The sequence below is a fragment of the Pteropus vampyrus genome, unplaced genomic scaffold (genome assembly GCF_000151845.1).
Source record: "Pteropus vampyrus isolate Shadow unplaced genomic scaffold, Pvam_2.0 Scaffold61, whole genome shotgun sequence".
NCBI classification, from domain to species: Eukaryota; Metazoa; Chordata; class Mammalia; order Chiroptera; family Pteropodidae; genus Pteropus; species Pteropus vampyrus.
In genome coordinates, this window is record NW_011888842.1 from 6,839,113 (window position 1) to 6,858,768 (window position 19,656).

The following is a 19,656-nucleotide window of genomic DNA, read 5'->3' on the forward strand; positions in this document are numbered from 1 at the left end:
CAGCCAAAGTCTTTTTAGGGCATTAACTTACTGAAGCTGGGAAAGTCACTTTGTCAGTGAATTCCTATCCTTTGGTTTCTGGAAAATCTTCTTGTGTAGAATGAATTCCGAATCCAGAAGGGGCCCACCATTTGTATTTACTGCAAATCCATTTCTTCCTAACCCCGCCCCACCCCAGATAAACGTGGAACAAATAAAAGATATTGGTTTAAAAGGCAGCCAGTGTATCTGCCTGCCAGGGTGCCCTCTGTCCTAAGCCACATGGAGCCACCTTTCTTGGCTCCTGGGCCCTCAGCTCACTGCTGGCTCAAGAGCAGACAGACTGGAAGGTAGCTTCCCGTACTGAACAAATGGGAAGAAGGTCACACACCTCGCAGGGTTGTCGTGAGGGTTAAATGGTGCTGCCCGGGGAAAGTGTCTACTGAGATGTTGGACGCATAGTAGGTGCTCGTAGCCTTCCTTCTTTATTTCCTAGAAGTTCACTATTCCAGAGTCATGTGTCTTTTCTGTCTTTTCTTTTCTTTTTTTTTTAATTTAGGTGTATTAGTTGGCATAAAATCTTATATTAGTCATATTAGGTTATAATATAGTGATTCCTCATTTTTACACCTTACAATGTGATCACTCCACTAATTCTAGTGACCAATATAATTCTGTCACCATGCAAACTTATCCCAATATTATTGACTATACTCCCCTCCCTTTTCACCCACCCTCCCACTCCCTCCCTTCTGGTAATTATCCCTTTGGTCTCTGTTTCTATGAGTCTGTTTTGTTTTGTTTTGTTTTCTTTTGTTTTGTTTTGTTTTTAGATTCCACCATAAGGTGTTTGTCTTTTTCTGTCTGACTTACCTCACTTAGCATAATACCCTCTAGATCTACCCATGTTGTCACAAATGGCAAGATTTCATTCTTTTTTATTATTGCATACTATTCCATTGTATATGTATTCCACATTTTCTTTATCCAATCATCTATCGATAGGCACTTAGGTTCCTGCCATATCTTGATTATTGTAAATAATGCTGCAATGAACATAGGGGTGCATCTTCCTTTTTAAATTAGTATTTTTGTTTTCTTTGGATAAATAACCCAGAAGTTGAATTGCTGGCTTGTATGGTATATCCATTTTTAGTTTTTTTCAGGAATCTCCATACTGTTTACCACTGGGGCTATACCAGTTTGTAAGATTCAAGTGTGTCTTGGGAGGCACTGGAGGGTTTTGGAGAGTCCCAAGTATAGTTAAAGCTGAGTGTCAGATTATAGGAATACGGTAAAACAGTGGGGCAGAGAGAGAACCTTTCAGACCTGGGGCTCTGGGACGGCCCGAGGGAGGCATGGGAGCGAGGCCCAGCAGCCCCACTGCCCAGGCTCCGGCTCGCACAGTGATTGGCAGGCACCGGGCCCTCTCGCAGGAAGTCTGAATGACATCCAAGACCAGAAATGTGGGCTCCATTTCACAGAGGAAGAAACAGGTGCTCGAAGAGGCTAGCTCGCACTCGGAGTCACACAGTTAGGAAACAGCCAGGTTTAGGGTTTTCTAAAACTCTCTAGGCCAGGGGTGGGGAGATGTCTCAGTAATTCCAGCTCCGACACTGACTCCCTTGTTTAGTTACTTGTTTACCTAACACTCTGGCTCCAAAAAAAAAAAAAAAAAAACCACTTTAAAGAAAGGGGGCGGGGAGAAGAAAGACTCTTTGAGGCACTGAATTAGATAGGTTTCCAATCTCTTTGGTTTTCTCATCTATAATATGAGGCATTTCCTGCCTCAAGACCCTTGCACATGCTCTTCCCTCTGCCTGGGCCGGCTTTCCGGACCCTCCCACATCCACTGACCCTCCTCCTAGTCCCTCGGGTTTCAGGCACGGTGTCACTTCCTAAGGGAATCTTCCCCATATTACCCTGATTCTCCTCGGTGGCAGCCTCTTACTTTCCTTCCGGGCAGGGGGCACACTGACTGCTATCTGGAGACATACACTCTATGGATATAACCCATGGTGTTTGTTGTAGGTTGATTCAGTATGAGTTCTCAGGGCTCTGCCCGAGGCCAGCTCTATGGTCTTAAGGAACTACCTTCCCACCCCGCCAACCTCCACCCTGTTCTCGAGTTCTCATCTACGCAACATGGGGAGAAAGGCTGGGGCATCTATTACCTTTCTGCCAGCTTACGCATTCTATGATTTTGTCATCTCAATAACAACAACGACAAAACACAAAAACCAAGAGAACAGAAAACAAACCAAACCCAAACCACTGTGATTCCAGCGTGCTCCGTGAGCTAGAACACATTCTTACATTCTCAGGGCCTCAATTTCCCTACTTATAAAACAAGCCTTGGGCACAATCTTCTAGGCCCTTTCTACCTCCACCAACTATAATTCCTGTAAGGAGGGCTCCACCTTCCCTTTGCCCTTCACCATGAACTCTACCTCAGCTCAGGCACACAAACAGGAAATGTGACATCCAGGAACAGAGTAGCAGCTAATTTCTCTGCAGCACTGGCAGGCTGATGGAAAACAAAGAGCTAAAGCCAGGACTCCATGCCCAAGACTTTTCTAAATAGCATGGGAGGAGGACACTGTTGGTGTCTGGCTGGGCCTCCCATGCCACCCCATCCCAGAGTCTTCACAGGGTGCCCCACAGCACAGAATCAGTATATTGGCAGTCTCAGGGATGTCATCGAGTGACTGTTACTCTGATGCTTGAAAATGGTAAAACCCCAAGATTGAGCCAAAGGTCGGGGGCAGGATTCCTGAGCTCCAGCCAAGCCCACGTGATCGGATGGAAGGCTCCACCCCTCCCTGGGCCTGCGTTTCCCCATCTGTTGAGTGAGGGGACTAAATTCGGGGCTGTGTCAGCTCCCCGCTCACTCTGTTGTTTTCCTTCTGAGAACGGTCCGGTGCCACGATGAAGGGCACTGTCTCCTTGCCTGTGCCTAAGTCCCACATCTCTCCTTTACCGATTAGCCCTGGGAAATGTCTTCATATTTCTGTGCCTCAGTTTTTCTCCTTTGTAAACAGTAGGGTTTCTGGATAATGAACAGGCAGGGCTCCTGTCAAGCTCCCAGAATGCGTCTTGAGTGAGTGAACGCCCAGTAAGCGTGAGCTATTACTGTTTTATAATAACCCTGCTCCCCGCATCGTGTTCCTTTCTCAGTTTGCCCACCCATAGAAGGGCAAGCAGAGTTCACAGAGCCCAGCTGGCCCTGTAGGCCATCTCTCAGAGAAATCGAATCTGAACCTCTGAACCTCAATTTGAGACAAGCATGGCAGGAAACAGAAACTGTAGGGAAAAAGGCAGAAAAATCCTATGATACTGCCTCAAAGCAGATGGGTCCAGGGGTCAGCTACTGCTCCAGGTTTTTGGGCATCAGAAGGCCTCTGGCTGCACCCGGATTCACTACTGGAGGGAGGGTCCCAGTTCACCCCACTTGGCCCTGGAGAGGACAATCTTTTGGAGAGGAGAACAATGAGACACAGACGATGCCGGGCCCGGGTGTATCTCTGTTCCTACGTCTGCTCTGAACCTCATGGGTAAAAAAGGAAGCTGGATTCAGCCATCTCAGCCCCCAACAGATGGTTCTGACAGGACTGTTGGCCTCTCACTGCCGGGTGCATAGAGGTCTGGGCGGCAGTGCCTCCCTCTGAATCTCACAGGGAGGGTCCCAGTTCCTGCCCTGATTGCAAACAGAGGGCACAGAGGGCACGCAAATACCTGCTTCCGCGGGGCCGACTGCTGTGAGCATGAACGCCACACTGACGATGTTCCCCAGGCAGGTGCCTCTCAACACACGTGCCTACAGACAGGTGTCTGCTCCGCCATCGGGAGGCACGGACATTGATAGTAACTCCTTTTTGCTGTATTTTACCAAGATACCAGTCCACAGAGAATTAGAAGTAAAGGAAGAACTGTTCGGCCACACTGGACTAGGCCAAACTGTTCGGCCCTCTGGTGCCATCCTCATTTGGCTCCAGTGGGCTCTGCGCTTCAGATGGAATTGTGGACCCCTACCTTGCTGAAACGACTCCCCCAGGCAGACCTCCCTTCTTGACGCTAGAGCATGTCATTCAGCAGCAAATACATCGGGTCTCGTATTATCTGCGGCCACCGAATAGGCAGGGAGGGCCTGGCTTTCTCTCTCGGCATAGCCCAGAAGGCTGGCCAGGGACTGTGCAGGGACCAGGCATGGACGCTCAGGGAAGCCATTCTGCACTCCGTGTTAAAATGCTGTCCACAAAGGACAACACCCAAGAACTGGTGCACTAGCTCTGATCCCGGAAGATGCTCGGGTGAGAATCTGGCCACATGGTACGGAAAGGTATAGAGCCTTTTTATAGCTGAAGGGAAGCTTGGTGGGTTTCTGCTCAACCCTTTTTTTTACAAATGGAGAAAGAGGCTCAAAAAAAAAAAATACACATTATAGCAGAAGCAGGATTTGAACCCTTGAAGGCTCCTTGCTCTACCTCCATTCATTCAATCGATCCATGGTTCCTGAGGGCCTACTATGTGCATACAATGTTCTAAGCACTGGGGATTCAGTGGCGAATTGAACAGGGGAGTGCTCTCACAGAGCTCGAATTCTAGTTGATAAATAAATAAAAGAGATCATTATAATTAAATAATTAATTAAGGAAATAATTGTAGGTGGTGAAAAGGGTTATAAAGCAAATAAAAGACACTGATGGGTTAGAGTAGACTGGGGTGGGGTGGGGGGCTGTTTTTGGGGGGTGGCCTATTTGTACTGGTGTCTGTCTGGGGTCCCCAAGGACCTCCCAAGCCAGTAGCATGCTGCAGTTGGCTCTTGATGACTTGCAAGAGCCAATCGTCTAATTTTCAGGAATTTGGCAAGCAAGTTGTTAAACACGGCCACTATTAAAAATTACATAAGCTTACACAGCCATTATTAAAAATTAAATTATATAAACTTACAACTAAATGAATTCTTTTCAGAACGGAGGTAATCATCAAAACTCAGCACTTCCGAACTGTTTTACTACATGGTATGTACTCTCGAGGTTCCTGAAATCTATTGTGTCTAGACGGAGTGGAAAATAACTAACATCACACTGCCAGTTCAAGTGACAGCTTGAAACCGGGTATGGTAGACATATTTATATGACGGAAAGAGGCAACCGCCCCCTATCAGGGCTTTTATTTTTCAAAGAGCTGGTTGCAAAACCTTTACCAGCACGCTGCAGCCTCCAGCTCTAATCCAGGCCTTCTGTGTTCATAGGAGTCCCTGGGGGTTTGTTTGGGGCTGGCCCCTGCCCCCAGTCACGTGGGGGTGACCTCTCCTTTCCCTTTTTCAGTGTGTCTACTGTGAGGAAGCAAAGCTGAGGTCTCTAAACAGATTTGTCTATTCCTGCAAAAGAACTGCTCTCTTCAACACTATTTATCGAGGGTCTGCAAAAAGGTGATTCATTCATTTATTTGTTTGTTTCTTTTTGAGAAATTCAACCCCACCGTAAGTATCCCGAGGAGGGAAAAATCGAAAGGAATCCCGCAGAAAATCTCTTTATAAATGTGTACGGTCACTTCTGCATTCTTCTACATTTTGGCATGTTGGGTGTTCCTTCCTTCGAGGACATAGCTGGTCTGATAGCCACTGAACGAAGTCACAGTCATTTCTGCTACTAATAGTAAAAACAGTCGCGGCCATTTAATAGTACCACATATCAAGCACTACACACAGTGATGTTATCTCTAAAATCCACACGAACCCGTTTTACACATGAGAATGTTGAGGTTCAGAGGTTCAAGAACTTGACTAAGGCCAGGCTGCCCCTCTAAGAGATCCCCAGAAGACTTTTCCTTCCTGTAGCTGTGATCCTGTGACTCTCTTTAGACCTGAAAGAGTCTGTGGCACTATAGGGTCCCCCATCTCTGGTGGCTTCCATGGATTTTGAGACTGCTGAGCTTAAAGGCAGCAGCCACCTCCCACCACCAGAGCAGAGCAAACCAGACACCCCTGGAATGCAGGGGTGTGACCCAGGCCTGGCCAGGTAGCAGTTTTGCACCATAAAGTGACACGCAAGTCTGGATGCAGGTGAAATGTTACAGCAGCTTCAATGGCAGAAAGATGTAGAATTAGCTCCTATGCGGGCCCCTGACTGTGTAGCCCGTTGCTCGATTTCTACTAGCTCTGGCCAGCCTGGTTTTCTAGCCATCTTGGGGATACCGTGAGCAATAAAAAAATCCTTTCAATGCAGGCTTTTTTGGCCTCAGTCAGCTAGAATCTTTGTCTGTTGCTTGCAACTATAATTTCTGAACGGGACAGCTTCTCATGTGCTACTCAGAACATCAACCCCAAATGTTTACTAAGCGTTTTCACTCCAGGGAATGACCTGCTAAGCACTCAGTTAAATTTGAACACAGGAAGATTAATTCTCGTTCCCCTTGCACAGCCCTGGCCAACATGCAAACATAGCATTTGCTATACAAAATACCAGTCACACACAACCACAGGATGAGTCAACCAAGAGTGAATCCGGCCCCGGCCCCGGCCCCGGCCCCTGCTCTCAAGGAGCTTGTCCCCCTTCAAGCAAACCTTGCCCTTGATTTTGAGAAGTGTCTTGGCCTTGCTCACAGATATGTCAGGCAAGTTCCTCTCAGGAACATCTGGCCGATCGCTTGAGAAGTCCCTGAGGGAGGGGCAAAGAGGGCAGGGGCACAGCTGCACGTGGATGTTGCCAACACCAGTGCCTCCCGCTGGCCCATGGCCTCAGGTTTGCTCCCTCCTCCATGCTCCCTCTGCAGCTCCCCCATCACTAGGGCCATCTGATTCTGGAACAGCCAGGAGGATGTCAGAATGACAGGTTTTCACAGCCTCTTCTTTCTGCCTGATATTTCTCTCTCTTCATCCTCTAACTCTTCCACGGCTCAGTTTAAAGGTCATTTCCTTAAGGAAGCCCTCCCGGACCACCTCAGGCCCCTGTGACACCCACCCTGCACTTGTCCTTCGTGGCTTTTGCTGTGCAAGTGGTTGTCTAATGACTGTCTCCCAAGCTAAATCCCAGCCTCCCCTGGGCAGGGATTGTCTCTGTTCACTGCTACATGTCAGGTGTCTAGCACAGCACATAGTAGGTGCTCAATAAACTCTGGATGTATTAATTAAGTGAGAGTGAATTTATGGTGGCTCAGGGAACGTTGAATGAATACCTGATTCATACATGAGCCTCCGGAACAGGTATATCTTCTAGAATCACAGTTTCTGGTGCCCAAACTGGCAAGTGGGGGCCAAAAACTTGGGGTCCCTCTGGGCCGCTTCTTCCTTGTAAGTTTTTAGTTCAACTGTTCTTTTCTCATAGGATTGGACTTGTTTAACAGCAGGTGTTGCTCAGAGAGAAGTTTGCTAGATCACGACCTCGTGCCATTTTGCTGATGGGAAAACTGAGACTCCGACAGCTCCCACCACTGGCAGCACCTGCATCAGGTGGGAAAAGACCAGCTCACTTTCAGCCCAGAGTTCTTTTCAGTGTCCTATCCCTAGTCAATGCCACGTCCAGTGCCTTTAAAGCAAGGCTCCTAAACATGAGGGCACTCGGACCAGGATGGAGTTTAAAACTTTTATTAAGAACTAATCACAAGACCTGGCCTCTCTCTCTCTCTGCAGCTTCTTTCCAATAGCTGCTTTTTGCTCCCTCTGGCTGACTTCTGTCTATGCAGGGCCAGGCAGGGGCTGTCTCCTGGGCTGGGCATGGATCTGTGCCCCCACAGAGTCTCTGCAGCCACCCCCAGCGACCCTCCACCTTCACTCCGCATCCCACCCAGGTCTCCAAGCCACACTGTGTTTGGAGTCGGAACAGGGCTCTGATGCCTCAATCACGCCACTTCAATCTGAGACTTTGGCCAAAACTTTAATATGCGAAGGCTCAGTTTTCCCATGTGTAAAACGGGGGAATAATTACTCATTTGCAGACCTCACAGGGCTTTTGTGAGGCTCAAGCGAGATCAATCTATGACCTCACGCTTCAACCCTTTTCCCGTTTAGGAAAAAAAAGGGCAGCTCGCTGCCAGCGTTCATTTAACATCACACATAGGAATGCTACTTTTTCTAGAACTTGACATTTTCAACGATCGAACTACTAAAAACAGAATGCTATGAATAAAATGATGTCATTTGTTTCCAAAGACTATTGATATACTAGAGAGATGCAAAAGTAATTTAAAAAAGCGAGACATTCAATAGCAAACTTTGGGGGCAAGGTTAGGACTGTAATCCACGAGTTACCTCGGGGTAAATGCCACCGCCACAAGCGCCGCTGGCGAACATTCTCGGGGCAAACGGGAAAAGGGTCGCGCTGTCGACTATGCAGAGAACTAGAATGATAATAATTCTATATTTATTTTTCTGTCTCCCCCAGGGTCTTGCTGTCAACCCATAGCCAGCCAGGGCCCATTCTCCCTACCCAGCCTCTCCACACCACTCAACCCTCCCGGACCACGTTTTCGGGTGTGTTCTCTCCGGGCTGTCCTCCTCCATGTCAGATCACTCTGTGTCCCAGTTAGGACCTGGCCCAAATGGCGGCCCCATGCTTTACCCTGCCATTCACATCTGCCAAAGACACACAGTGAAAACAATGTCCATAATATCTTTCTACCTATGTGCGTTTCTCCCGTCTTTCACAATTCCTTATGCTACCTGACACCAGTGACAGAAGTCTTTGCTCATGTAAATGGACATAATTTTTCTGTTTTCAATGCAGAGACCACTTTCCCTGGGTTATCTCATCTCCGACCCAGGCCTTAAATACCATCCATGTGAAAACGCCTCTCAAAGCGGTACCTTCAGGCTAGACCTTTGTCCTGAGTGTTACAGAGATATGCTCAACTGTCTGCTAGATAGCTACATTTGTTTTACTGGAGATTTAGATGACATATTTTTACTTTCTCTTTTTAGAACCGAAGGACTTTTAGAAATAATTCTGGATTTCGTATACTAAATGATGACCCCTTCGCTTTCAGTCCAGGGACCAAATCTGCATCATTCTTTGACTTTCCAGACTAACCCACCTGGCCACCCTCCCTCAGGAGGAAAGGCAGAGCAGAGCTCCTGTCAGCAGCCCTCAGCCTACTATGCCGGAGATGCGGTGCCTCGCCCCAGGTCTGATAGCCATTAAGGATGCAAACTCAGGCAGCGGGCCTCCAGAGGCCACACCTACCCACCAGAGGGGTCAAATAAAGAGAGCGGTGGTCTTGAGCAGTGTGTCCTCACTCCAGCAGCTCACAGCCAAGGAGAGGAGAAGTGATGACATGCAACAGAATGTACCTGGGGCCAGGTACTGCAGGATGCCCAGGGAGCTGGGGTGGGGGTTGGGGGAGAGCACGCGACTTATGGGAAGTGGGATGAAGAGATTGGCTTCACAGAGAGGATGATGATGAAACTGGGTCTCGAAGGCTGAGTAGGAGTCTGCGGGTGGGGTTTGGGGAGGTGGTGGGGAGGGCGTTCCAAGCAGAGGGAGCTGCCTGGGGAAAAGCCCAGAGGCATCAAACCAGTAGAGGGTTTCATGAATTGCAGTAGTTCCCTGAGGTTGGAGCAGAAATTCTAAGGAGTAAGATGACAAGAGTGATGAGAAAGTCAGAGAGCAGCTCATGCGAGACCTTGGATGCCGCCTAAAGAATATGCGCTTTATCCCGCAGTCAGAGGAGAGCCTTGGAAAACACAATCGGTTTGGTGTCTGGAAGGAAGACTTAGGCTGCGGTGACAAGATGTACCAGAGGACACAAGACTGAAGTGGAGAATAGGGAAGGCATAGAGCAGGGGTCCGGGCTGGAGAAGGGTTCATCTCGACCAAGCAAGGGCAGTGGGGATGAACTGGGTCATACATTTGATGAGGTTGAGGAGAGGGGAAGGGAGGTGACTCCCAGACAGAGGGACCATATGTGCAAAGATAAGAGAGATCTGAAAGGTCATTGCCATGGTTGATGAAGGGAGAGCAACTGTGCCAAAGAGTAGGCTGTGTGATGGGGATTAGCTTGCAGATATAAGTGGGGACCTGCATCAGGGAGTTATTAACAAATATATGTGGTCAATTGGATCATTATTCTTGAGTATCATTCCCTGCCAATCAGCAGAATATATATTTCTGCCCCACTGCTTTTGGATTTGGTCAAATGACTGGCTTTGTTTTGACCAGTGGAATGTGGGTAAAGTGACTGTGCCAGTTCAGAGTTGGGGCTTGAAGAGGAATCATGTCACCTCTTTCTCCAGCTCTCACCACAAAAATAACACGTACCAGATAAAAGCAGCTTCTTCAACCCGGGTACTAGAATGAGAAGACACATGGAACAGATCTTCGGGCCGGTTGGCACCTGGAGCAGAGCTACAGAAACCATGCAGCTGCAACTGCCCAACAGCTGTCATGTAATGTGTCTAATGAATAAACCTTTGTGGTCATAAGTTAAGACTTGGGGTTGTTTGTTATATAGCATAGCCGTAGCAAAAGCTAACTGATACACACTATATATATGACTTGAGAAGGGAGCAGATGATGAAGAACCTTATACATCATGATTAGGAGTTGTGCCTATGAAGAGTCAACAGAGAATTTTTGTAGCTGAAAGATGAGCTTGATGACGAGCTTTCTCATCTTCGTTCATTCACGTCCGGTCTCACAGGTGAAGACATCTATCTTTCTTGCAAAGCCAGCCCTCCCCATTCCCTCCTGCTCCTCCAGCACCTTGCTCTATAGGCCACCCCCTCTCTCTCCTGCACTGAATATCTCTCACTTGTCTTTTCCATTCTAAAACTCGTTCCAGCAACCCGTCTTTCTACAATTATTGCTCATTCTTTCCCCTGCTCTTCTCAAACAAACTTTTTGCAAGACTTGATTATTCTCACCATCGCTCCTTTCTATCACCTATCAACAATCTAGCTTGCCTGCCCTCTATTCCACCAAAAGTGCTTTTGGTGTATTTCAGTAATCTTTTAATTGCACAGTGCATTTTCCAGACCTTATCTTCCTAGACTGCTCCACACCATATAGCATGGAACTAAATTCATTATCTCCTCTGCCCCGAACATTCCTCTTTACATATTCTCTCAGCCAGTGGTACCATCATCTATCCAGTGACCCATGACAGAGAGCCAACATGAGGTAAAGAATTCCGTTCCGGACTTGAGTTTGTACTGTCTTTGAGATATACGAGAAGAGATGTCCTATGGGCAGTTAAACATGTGACTTGGGGACCCAAAACCGATCTGCACTAGAGATGAAGATGATTGCTATAGAAGTAGCATGAGCTATGAGCCTGGATGAACTTGCCTAGTTTACAGAGTACAAATACCAGGTCTTTCAATCTCAAGTAATACGGAGAACTCTCCTGAGCCAGAAATTCCTATCCCTAAGGTCACAATTTCAACCACTAGTTGGTTCCTTCCCTCCCTGGTCACGGTTCTCAGTGGCCTCCACAGCACCATCTTATTTCATATTCTGGCCCCTTCTCCAACAACTCTTAAAATTCCATCGTAAAACAGAAGGGGTAAGATACCTCCACCCGGTCACTAAAATGGCAAAAACCAAAGACTGATGATACTCAGTCTTGTCGAGGATATGGAACAATCGATTACAAGCCTCTTATACTGAGGTGGGAATGGAAAACGGTATATACCCTGTGACCCAACAATTTCACTTCTAAGGGAAACAAAGGTCCACAAAAGAATTCTATAAGAAATAACAGCCCAAACTGAGAATAACCCAAATGTCCAAGAACAGAATAAGTAGGCAAATTGTGGTACATCCATACAATGGAATACTACTTATCAATAAAAGGAACAAACTACTCACAGATGAAACGACACAGATAAATTTAAAAAACACTATGTCCAGTGAAATGAACCAGATGTCACAGAGACATACGTGTAATTCCAGTTACATGACATCCAAGAGTAGATGAAATTAATCAATCGTGATAAAATCAGAAAGTCTTCCCTTTTACCTGGACCGGCAAAAGGAAAATTAATTGGAAATGGGAACTTCCTGGGATAATGCAAATATTTTATGTCTTGTTTTGGGAGGTGGTTACACAGGTATAAACAACTGACAAAACTTATTGAACCAAGAAAAAACCCACAACAACTTATTGATCCAAACACTTAACATTTGTAGATTTTATTGTACATAAATTATACTTTAACAATTAGAAAAAGCATTTTTAAAGTATCTGTAAAATAAACGCTAAAAAGAAAATACCAAGCAGAAAACATATTCGTTTTAAGTTAAATTATATTTATACCATGAATGTGCTATGAGCGTCGAGCCCCCCACTCAATGCGGCCTCCCCTTTCGGCCATTCTCCCTTCGTCTCCATCTTGATGACATCTGTCCATTGGCCATTTTCTAGCCATCACGAGAGATGGTATAATGGGGAGAGTACACACCTTAGAGCCAGACAGAGCTGCATTCACACTCAGCCATGATTTAATGCCTCTCTGAATCTTCATATCCTCAACTGTGAAACGAGTTCATGATACCTACCCTACCCTACCCTACCCTACCCTACCCTGGTGGGCTGGGCTAAGGAAGGGGCAGTGTGCTGACTAGCTCCTGGGGAACCTAATTCTTTCTGACCTTAGCCTGTGAAACCAACTCACATGTGAACATACATCCCTTACAGTCCTGGAATAGCTCAGAGAAAGAGATCCACAAGCTTCTCTCCCAGAAGGGTAAAGAGGCCACTTTGGGGCTCTGGAGTCAGGTTCTCAGTGAGCTGTAGAAATGACCGCTTAGAGCCACAACAGCCAGGGACCTGCGGCTGGCCTCTGACTTAGAGGACAGCTTCCCTGATAAGGTTTGGCTATGAGAAGATCCTACCCACATCGCTTTGCATACCTCTTGACTCAGTTTCTCCAGGTTGGATCTGAAGCATCTGAGATCAAAAACAGCCTCTGGGGTTTCCCAGGATATAAAAGAGATAAGGGCAGAACCCAACTGGTTCTGCCTGAAAGTGCGGGAGGAGTCAGAGCCCAGCCCCCACCTCCAGGCTCCCCTCCCCCACCATGTTGGCCCTTGAGCCAGGATCCTTGAGGCACAGTTTGAAATCCCCTGACCCAGGTAAACCTTAGAGCTTCTTTCACTGTTCCTGCTCTGCCTTATTCAGTCATTGAGCACCTGTAACTTGTAACAGTAACTGGGATCCGCACCTGCCCCCCATCTGGTAAGGGAGGCAAAGGACACCAAGAGATTAACTCCAAACAAGGTAGAACGTGCTTAGTAAGGCCAAAGCAGCACCGAAGTGCGACGGAATAACCATATTCCATTACCCTACACCCGCCCCCAACCCGAACGCTCGCGAGCCCCTCCGCGCTTGGCATTTCCTTACTCAGAGCAGTATCTTCTTTTATCCGTGGTTCTCTGGGAAAGTGTCTCCCAGCTGGGAGGCGCCAAGGCCAGGGCTACCCGCTGCACCTCCTGCCTCCTGAGACACCCCTATTTCCACGTGAATGAAAGAGGCAACGAGGCCTGCTCAGGAGCCAGAAGGGAGGTAAAAGCCAAGCGAAACCATAAAAGCAGCCGCCTGGGCCTGGGTTCCTTCCTGGGGGGAGGAGCGGCGCCGACGACCTCGGAGCCGGCCTCAGTCCCCCTCGGCCAGCGGCGAGACTGGGGAATCTCGAGCCGCTCCACTCTCCCTGCGCGCTGACGTTTTTTTCCACTTCACTGTTTCTTGGACGCCTTTCAAGAGTTTGTGCAATCATTCTGTTTAGCTGTTTTCCTGCCAGTTTCAAACGTGGGGTGATGTCCCTTTCGGGTGGGAACGGAGTGGTTTGAGGAGTTGAGGGGACCCGTTCACCTCCCATCACATCAATGCAGCAGGCCCTTTTGCTGACAAAGTTACAAAGTCTGAAACTTTCCGCATGCCAGGTTTTTGGCTTGGTCCTCAGATCCGAGAGCTCTCTGACCTCCCCCTGCGCTCAAGGGTTCATGCGCCCCTCATTCTACCCACCCGAGCTCCCTCTCCCCGGAGGCATCCTCTTCCCATCTTGTCCTGGGTGACGGCAAAGCTTGCTCCCTGCCCCACAGTCGGGGACACGCTTCCCAGTGCTTTCCACACTTCCTCGGGGTTCCTCCCCGTGCCCGCTAAGCCTCCCCTCTCCAGCCCCCATCCCGAGGACCCGAGGCGTAGACCTCAGCCCGCAGCCCCTCGGGCCCGAGTCTAGAAGGCTGGGCAGAGGCAGCAACAGGGACAGGATGACGACAGGGATGGGGTCCAATTCGGGAGGGAGCGACGAGAACAAAAGCAGGGTCACGGGCAGGGCAGAAATCGGGCAGGGCGGGAGCGGTGGCCCGCTCCTCTCTCTCTGTCCCCCTTCGGCCCCTGGGTTGGGCCCGGCTTGAGGATTCGGGGGGCTCGGGCGGCGCCCCGCGGGACCCACCTGATCCGCAGAAGCTGGACGCGCTCGGGTCTGGACCGCGCCTCGGCTCCCGGCCTCGGCGGCGCCCTCGGCTGTCGGAACAGCGGCCGCGCCGCCTCAGCCCGAGCCTGGCGTGCTGTGTCGCCTGCGCCCGGGCCAGCTGCCGGGCGCTCCTACCGGGCAGCGTGCAGCGGGCAGCGCGCAGCGGGCAGGGGAGCGAGCGAGCGGCGCGCTCCCGGCTCCGCACTGCTCCGGGCTGTTTATGCAAAGCGGGTCCCGCCCCGGACACAGACAGTTGGGAGGCTGGCCGCGCCTGGGCGCGGGTGCTGGCGTGTGGGTGTCTAGTGGCCCGGAGGCTCGGAGGCCGAGGGGGTGTTTGTTTCATTTCACTCAGGCAGAAAAAAGCCTGAAACCAGCAAAAAAGAAAAAAAATCCCTGGTGACGTTGGCTGGGCCTTTTTACCATCTCGGGCCTGCACGTGGTGAGGGTGGGGGTTGGAGGACCCGGAGTCAGAGGGGTGGGGTGAGGTCTGTCACCCTACAGTGCAGGGAGGGGCGTCTGTCCCCTGGCGCACCGCCACACGTGGTGAAGCAGAGCTCCTGGGAGGTCCGGGCCACCATTTGTTTCCTGAGGAAGGAAGAGCGCAGATGTAGATAGCGACTGGCCGGCGCGCTCAAGCCGCTGAGCACCGAGCTCCCCAAGTCCCGTGCTCCGGAAGTGAGGGGCTGGCCCCTGGGCACCCACTGCGGGTCCTGCCCGCCCTTCTTCACCGACTTAGCGATTTTGAGACCAGAGTTTCTCAAACGGGGCTCTCCACACTCCCTGTTCAAAGGGGAACCAAAAAAAAAAAAAATCTATTTCAGAGTTTGTTCTCCTGCGCCCAGTATGATAGTGATTCACTTGTGCTGAGTTGATGTAGGCACGTCCAACTGCTTCACTTATTTGTAATGACAACAATCGACTCACTCCCAGACTTGGGCTCAGGACCATCTATTTAACTGGTGGAAATTCAAAACTTGCTTTTGCCAGGATCATTTGCCATTGAACATCAATTTCAGAGACTAGGAGATTAGTTTCTTAAATATTTTAGTACATCGGAACTGTAACAAATTACAGTAGCACAGAGTATGGGCCCGATATATAATTTTAATTATTTCATGCTAAGGTCTGATTGAATACTTGAAGGATGCACAGAGGCTGCATCTTTGTGCTTGGGAGACTGAAGTTTCCTGATGAGTCCAGTGGGGTAAAGTGGTGGGAGAATTGAATTATCATCCCTACATTGCACCTCAGGAATGAGGAGCTTGATAGCAATCAGCACAACGGGTCCTTTGCTAGAGCATAAATTGTGCGGTTATTGTATTTGGTGAACACACTTGTAATAGTGGATTAGTAGTGAGTATCACAGTAAATGTACAATGAGCGATGTCATACTAAGTGCAGTATTTCCCATTTCTAATTACTGCATTTGGGAATGCATCGTTTAGATTTTTCCATACATCAAACCGGATGATAAATGAGGTTTTTTGGTTTTTGTTTTTTGTTTTTTTAAGGAAACAATGACAGTAACTCTGATGGTGACTCAAGTGATGGTTCATCATTTTCTACATCAAATATGATGACTGTGGACAAAAAAGAGGCCACATACTAAACCTGACAAGCTCAGGAGAGGCCTGCATGGCGGGCCTTACAAACTCAGAGGCCAAAGATAATCACGTAGGATGATTTGAACATAAGAATTCCTGACTAGAAGCTAGTCACTGTGAGTGGTCATATCTTAGGTTCCTAGCTTGCTTAGCAAAGGTCAATCTCTACCTTAAGTGAGCCTGTCTATTGTTGTGTGTGTGTGTGTGTGTGTGTGTGTGTGTGTGTGTGTGTGTGTGTTTTGTTTTCATTTTTGTATCTAAGATAACATACCTTTGAAATATCAGAGCAATCTTTTCCAGACCCCTCAGGGCACAACCCACAGGCACCAGAGCAGAGACCACAGAACCGCTGGTGGTTGTCTCGTCCCCCACATACCACCTGTATGTGCCGTAAGTGTTCATTATTCACTGTCCTGTACCCACCAATGTAAAAGAAGTATGTGTCTCTCCATTTTACTTTTTATCCAGCCCCAGAGATTTCCCTCCACCGCTGCTTTGCTTTCTTCCTCCCAGTTAATTTACCACCAATGGATTTCATGGAACCCTCTTTATGTCTCCTCCTTTTATTCTAATATATAAAATAAACTAAAAAATTACCATGCTCCAGAGCATCTTCTCAATCCCTTGAGATCTTCCTTCCTGGCAATTGTCATCAGTTTGGCTCAAGTAAACTCATAAAAATTCTCTACAGGTTTAGACGTTTCTTACGTAGACATGATGGAGGAAACAAAACATGTAAAAACATTTCTCTGCTCCCGTTAAACCCGATGTCAGAGACTCAATCTCAACAACACATGACCAGTCACAGTAATTTGATGTTGTGAATTTGGACTTTATTGGTTTTGTGGTTGTATTTGCATTAGGAGATTCGTTTTGGTTTTAAGGTTAGTTTTATGTAGTTATGAGTATGAAGACTTCATGCTTAATTTTAGGCTTATACCTATTTCAGTAACAATAAGAATAATTTAAGTCAACGCTGTGGGTCTAGAAGTTCTTTTGTTTTGTTTTGTTTTGACAGGAGCCATAGAGTTCTCAAAATCTAATTAGCTGTTCTACTGACTGAAATGTCTAAGCCGGAAAGCACCTTAAAGATTACATACATTGAGTCTGGTGTCAGGACTTAAGGGTTTAAGGCCTTAGATGAGTCATTTCTTCTCTGGGACTCATTTGCCTCATATGCAAACTAGGGATAAGGTTGACTATCTTCTGGTAGAAGTAAAATCAGAACAAGATAACTTTGGAGCCTACAGTCACGGGAGTCTGAATATTCATGGAGAGGACAGGTAGGTCAGTTAATACAAGGAGCTCTGGCCACTGGACAGGCTTTGCTCCAAGCACGGTCACACAGAACCGAGCTCACTTAATTAATCCTCAGCACAACCTAATCGCATCCCCACTTTCCAGGAAAGAAGGCTGAGGCACAGGCAAGTTAAATAGCTTTGTTTACCTCTCTCGAGGTATGGCCAAAGTGCTCAGGGCCAGAAGACTTTCCTCCCTGTAGCTTCTTCACTCTTTTTACAAATATTTATTGGAATCCTGCCCTGTTCTTCAAGCTAAGGACACAAGGGCAAACAAAAGAGACAGCCTCATACATAGCCCTGGAGGAGTCCGCAGCCCAGAGGTTAAAGCAAGAGCAACCTAATGAATGATTTCAGGACAATGGATCGGGGCTCTGAGGGAGAAATACGGGGTCCAGAGGACCCTGCAATGGGAAGAAGGAGGAATTCACTGGTGAAAAGTTGGGAGAGAGTGACTCAAGCAGAGCCCTGTAGAAAAGCCTTGAGGTGGAGGGGAAAGAGCCATGTGTGTGTACATGTGTGTTTGCACGCACGCTGGAAAGCTTCAATGTCATAAAGATAGCAATTCTCCTCCAGTCAACCTATAAATTCAAAACAAAACCCAACAGTTTTTGTGGAACTTAATGAGCATCTCCTAAAATCCATATGGAAGAGCAAAGGGTCAGATTTAATGAAGCCGGTTTTGACAAAGCAGGCAGGAGAGAGTTGGGCACTTGCTCAGCCAGCTATCAAGATGTACCATGAAGCTCTAACAATGAACTCTGCAGTGTAGTGTTGGTGCCGGCATAGATTATTAGGCCAGTGGAACAGAATAAGGAGCCTAGAAAGAGACTCACACATATGTGGAAAGTCAAGGTCGGACAGAGGTGGAACTGCAGACCAGAACAGCCTGTTCAGAAAGTGTTGCTGGACGCCGAAGGATTGGAAACAGGTGTGCAAACAGAAACTTGTACAGCAATGTTTATAGAATCAAGAGCCAAAAAAGTGGTACCAACCCCGATGTTCACGAACTGATGAATAGATAAGCAGATGTGATACATCCACGCAGTAGAATATTATTTGGCATAAAAAGGAATGAAATACCGACCCTTGAAAACAGTGTAAGTGAAAATAGCCAGACACAAAAGGCCATGTATTGTATGATTCGATTTATGTGGAGTATCCAAAATCGGCACATTCATAGAGACAAAAAGCAAAGCAGTTGCCAGGGGTGAGGAGAAGGCGAGTGGGGGTGACTGCTTAAAGGTACACGCTTTTCTTTCAGGGTGATAGAAGATGCCCTGGAACTCATAGGGGTGATGGTCCAGCAACACTGTGAATGTACTAATTGTACACTTCAAAGTGGCTCAACTATTTTAAATGTAAATTTTGTTATGTGAAGTTTACCAGAATTTAAAAAAAAAAAAAAAAGTGTTTCTGGGCAATTGGCTGTCCATACAAAAAGTAAAATGAAATTCGATTCCTGGCACACACCCCCCCACATACAAACATACGCACACCCCACATAATAGATAGGTAAATGACCTAAAGGAAAAGAGAAACTTTTTTATTCAGATGGGGGCGTGATTTTCTTAAAATCACAAATTAGGAATTTTCAGAGCAAGAGTTTCATTCATTCCCAGCTCTCTCTCACTTACTCCTCAGCCCCAGACAGATGGGGAAACTCCCAGGTCCAGAGCGGGAAGGTGTTTTACAGTAGCTACCAGAAGTGGTAGAGTAAGTCGGGGAAAGCAGAAGTCAAATGTAAGAGCTGAGTCTCAGAGGAAGTGGGGATGAGCAGAAAGCACCTGGGAGGAGAAAGCAGGCAGGGAGAGCTGCCTGTGCCAACGCACAGAGGACGGGACAGACAAGGGCCACGAAGGAGGGCACAGGGCCACCAGCCCTGGGGCTCAAGGAGCCAAGGCAGAGTCAGAGCAGAGAGGCTTTGATGGAGACGACCAGGGATGGGCGTTTTGTCCTTTCCGTGGAAGGGGCCTCTGGTGGACCCCTGAGAAGGGAGGGGAGCAGGATGGAGATTGTGTTTGAAGGGATTACCCCCACCCCTGCTATCACAGTCGCCACTGAAACGAGAAGTCTATGGACCAAAAAAGAGGTTCTGTAGAAAGTACCCTCACAGGGCGATCTGATCATAAATTCCTAACTGAGCAGCTTGTAGTGGGTAGTTATGCCCCGGGCATATAATTTCTTTAGTAAAAGGTTTATCTTTGCCTTAAGCAAGCCCTGTCCCTTGCTTCTGTGCATCTACATTAATGCATCTTTAAAATGCCTCTTTTTCAAAGTAACCACCCTCAGAAGAGCACATCATCTTAACTATCCTGTAATCCAATTCCCGCTTTGCTTTCTGCCACCCTGCCACCCCCCC